This window comes from Lactuca virosa, chromosome 6 (genome assembly GCF_052849685.1).
Source record: "Lactuca virosa cultivar CGN04683 chromosome 6, Lactuca_virosa_CGN04683_v6, whole genome shotgun sequence".
In the NCBI taxonomy this organism is placed as follows: domain Eukaryota; kingdom Viridiplantae; phylum Streptophyta; class Magnoliopsida; order Asterales; family Asteraceae; genus Lactuca; species Lactuca virosa.
This window is the reverse complement of record NC_136431.1, coordinates 224,030,965-224,035,655: the sequence shown is the minus strand read 5'-3', so window position 1 is coordinate 224,035,655 and position 4,691 is coordinate 224,030,965.

Sequence of the window (4,691 nt, the reverse complement as noted above, 5' to 3'; positions counted from 1 at the left end):
CCATTTAAAGCCCTCTATGGCCGTAAGTGCAGGTCACCTCTGTGCTGGGCTGAAGTGGGTGACACGCAACTACATAAGGGACAAGTCCCTAATAGCACCCTCACTGGCCCGGAGATAATAAGAGAAACCACAAAAAAGATCGTTCAAATTCGGGAAGGACTGAAAGCATCCCGAGATCGGCAAAAGAGTTACGCGGATAAGCGACGCAAACCCTTGGAATTCCAGGTCGGTGATCGAGTACTACTGAAAGTTTCCCCTTGGAAAGGAATGATACGTTTCGGTAAACGTGGGTAACTAAACCCAAGGTACATCAGACTATTCGAAATCCTTGCCAGGATTGGCCCAGCTGCATACAAACTCCGATTACCACAAGAACTAAATCACGTGCATCCTACCTTCCGCGTATCAAACTTAAAGAAATGCCTATCCGACGAGACCCTCGTGATACCACTCGACGATATTGAAATCAAAGAGAGTCTCCACCTCGTGGAAGAACCGGTAGAAATCATGGATCGGGAGATAAAAAGAACAAAGCAAAGTCGTATTCCCATTGTGAAGGTCCGCTGGAACGCTAAACGAGGACCCGAATTCACCTGGGAACGCGAGGATCAGATGAAACAAAAATATCCACATCTCTTCCCAGATTCTTGAAGTCCCATTCAATAAGCTAATTTCGGGACGAAATTTCCTCTTAACGGGGGGATGATGTGACAACCGTCAAATTATGGTCAAGTCAAAGTCAACAAGTCAAACCGATCAACTAAATTTAACCCTTGTATATTAGGGTTCACGTTAGGTAATTACTACTCAATGCACTATTTTAATGAGAAAACATCATTTGGAAAATTCGTGTGTTCGAATTTCCGTAGCCTTAATAATGCTAAACATTGAACCAAAACGATAACACACCATTGCACACTCATCGGGAGTGTGTACAACACTAGAACAAGGCTTAACATAGTGTAAGAACCTTGCGTTGCGAAGCCAAACACTCAAAAAGGTCACAAAAGAAATCTCTCCCAAATCTCTCTCTGTATGAGAAATCTCTCCAAGAATGTCAAATCTTCCCCAAATCTCTCCAAGAATGTGAAATCTCTCTCAAAATCTCTCTTAACTTTTTATAGTCTTTCGGGTCATCCCGACCCTTAACCGGGTCAAAAACCGCTTAAAACGGGGTAAAAACGGGTAAAATACCCTTAAGGACCCGAAACCTACCTTATAGGGCCGAAGCCTCTTAGGGTCGAAAGTCCTCTTAGGGACCAAACCCTGCTGAACCGAAAGCTAGAAGACCGAACCCGAAGCCCCGGAACCGAACCTCCCTTTCGGGCCCGAACCTCGCATGAAGAACCAAAGCTACCTTTCGGTGCATTTCGCCTTCGCCCCATTTCACTTCCTAGCCTACCTTCGCCTTCGGGCCCAGCAGCATCAAGGACCGAACCTCGGCCAGGACCGAGAGGTCTCGCAGAAAAGCCTTTTCTTCCCGGTTTTCGACTAGTTTTGCGTTCTAAGCCCGATTTTAATTATTTTAACGCGGGATTTTCACCCAAAACTTTATTTTAACATATAAGGCCCCATATTTATTAATTAATCACGTTTTTCGGTATAAATCTTATCCAAGATTTAGTGGGTAAAGTAGAAGAGGTGGAGTGTTGACTTTTTCTTAGTCTATGACACAAGCAACCACCCACACCCACTCTATGACCAGTCACATCTCCCCACCATCCCTAGTCACTTCCTTGTACTTTTCCATCAATCATAACCCCTCCCACGTTCTAAGAGCTGGAGCAAATCAACCTCTCTCCTCATTTTCACTCACTTGCTCTCATTTCACCAAAAATCAAACACAAGTTTTCTCTTAAACTTTTTCTCTCTATTTCGAGACTCCAAGGCTGATCATCAAGCTTTATTCTACTCTTGGTAAGTATAATTCATCCACCTTGTGATTATTACACTTCATTCTACTCCAATCATCGATTGCTTACACAAACTCCATCACTTTGATGTTAGATTCTCAAAAATCTTCAAGGCATCTTCAAGTGTTCTTGAGTTGAACACTTCCCTTCTCCAACATTCATCTACTGAAATCACATAAGGTGAGTTCATACCCCTACATTTTCATGTTTTCTTATGTTTTAAGGGGGGGAATACAAGTTAAAACACCAAGAACACAACTAAATTCTTCTAACAGCTTTCATCAGAAAAGTTGGACTCCATTCACGGACTGTTTTGGTCAACTTAAACATTTTTGTTTTCAAAACTGTACAAGGTGCAAGTAGTTCAAGTTCTTAGCTTTAAAATGGGTACTTGCACATCTCCATAAGATTGTTCTACAATTTATGGTGATTTTTACAAAACTGCCTATCATTTCAAGAACCAATCCGGACCAGTCTGTGATTATGGACGTTTTCACCTAAGTTGGAGGTCACTAAAAATCGTGAGAAAATTTACGAACAAACTAGACTCATTTTCCAAACTCTCAGAATTTACGGATTCGGATTTGGACCTTTGATGATTTTTCTACAAATTTTCTAAGAACAGTAATAGAAATTGTTAACAACAGAAAAATGCTATCAATTTCATTACACCTTGTAACATGTTGAGCAAGGTGTATATCTTTATGTGGTTATATGTTATTGCATTATATGACATTTTGTCCTAGTATAAGGACATACAACAGTTAACAAATGGATTTCGCTAGATAAAGCATAGAAATAACAAATTGTTATAATCAAAGTACATCCATTACATACAAACATTTGGATAAACTATGTTAAGTATAGTTTACATACATTACTACTACTACCCTTGTTTTGATGAACTATAATAGGTATAGTTAGGTTGCATGTACATTACAAACATTATGATAAACTATAATAGGTATAGTTTATGTTTCATTTACATTACGAACTTATTACAAAAGGTTATCATACAAATGGGGTACAAATACAAAGTACCGGTTTTCATACGAAAAGGGGTACAAATACAAAGTACCGGTTTCGTACCAAAAAGGGGTACAAATACAAAGTACCGGTTTCATACCAAAAAGGGGTACAAATACAAAGTACCGGATTTACACAAAAAGAGGTACAAATACAAAGTACCGGTTTTCATATGAAAAGGGGTACAAATACAAAGTACCGGTTTCGTACCAAAAAGGGGTACAAATACAAAGGACCGGTTTCATACCAAAAAGGGGTACAAATACAAAGTACCGGTTTTCATACGAAAAGGGGTACAAATACAAAGTATCGGTTTCGTACCAAAAAGGGGTACAAATACAAAGTACCAAGTTCACACAAAATAGTTTTTATGATATTAAAACTATATTTCATCTAAAATTGTGAGACTTCATCTATAATTGCCAAGTGTATATGATAGAGTTATATAAGAGTCTAGTCACAATCGACTTAGAATTGGTGGGCCCGCCTCATCTCCTTTCCTCGTTGGGTTGTGGACTTAGGGCAGACCCATTATATTCAACGGTTTATTTAACTTAAAATCTTATATAACTTATATACACTGAGCAATTATAGAAGGAATATATGGGTCTTTCTAGGGTTCATTATCATATAACATAGAAGCATTCACTTCACTTAATAAGGAAAATATTGGATTTTTCTTGGTAACATACAACTCATTACAAAGATCGGTTTTCAAACTCTTACTATCAAAAGATTATGAACTCACCAACTTAATTGTTGACACTTTTCAAAACTACTTGTATTCTCAGGAATTCAGTGAAACAGGAAATCAACAGCTTTTGAGGATGGGACGATAAATCGTCAAACAGTTCATTTTGTCATCATAATGTAATTGATTTGAATCATGTAAACCTATGCTTTAGTGTAACTTTTTCAATTATATTTATGATTGGTTGTAATTACTTTGAGCACTATTATACTCGTTGTTGTGATACTATACATGAAGTCCTCCACCCCCGGACGTTTCCGCCATCCTTGGTTTGGGGGTGTGACAGTTAATCTGTCGACGATTACCCAAATAGTATCATAACCACCCGAAGTCTTGGGTAATTTGGTTATGAAATCCATTGTAATCTGCTCCCACTTCCATTCAGGGATTTCAGGTTGTTATAATAAACCTGAAGGTTTCTGGTATTCTACCTTAACTTTGGCACAAGTAAGACACTTGGCCACAAAGGTAGCGATTTCGGCCTTCATGTTAGGCCACCAATATAGTTTCTTAAGGTCCAGATACATCTTGTCTAAACCCGGATGAATGGAGTATCGGGTTTTGTGTGCTTCATTCATAACCACATCTCTGTAACCACCAAACTTTGGTGTCCAGATCTGGTTCATGAAATAATAAACTCCATTATCCCTGACTTCGAAGTTTTTATCCATTCCTTTCAGGGTTTCACCTGCCACGTTTTCGGGTTTCAAGGCTTCCATTTGAGCTTCTTTGATTTGTGTGGACAGATGTGAATGGATTGTCATGGTCAACGACTTTACTCGGCGTCCCGAGTATTCTTTTCTGCTAAGGGCATCAGCTACTACGTTTGCTTTACCAGGGTGATAAAGAATTTCACATTCGTAGTCGTTCAGTAGCTCTACCCATCGTCGTTGTCTCATGTTCAGCTCTTTCTGATTGAAGATATGCTGGAGACTTTTATGGTCCGTGAATATTGTGCATTTCGTGCCATATAGGTAATGTCTCCAAATCTTTAGAGCAAA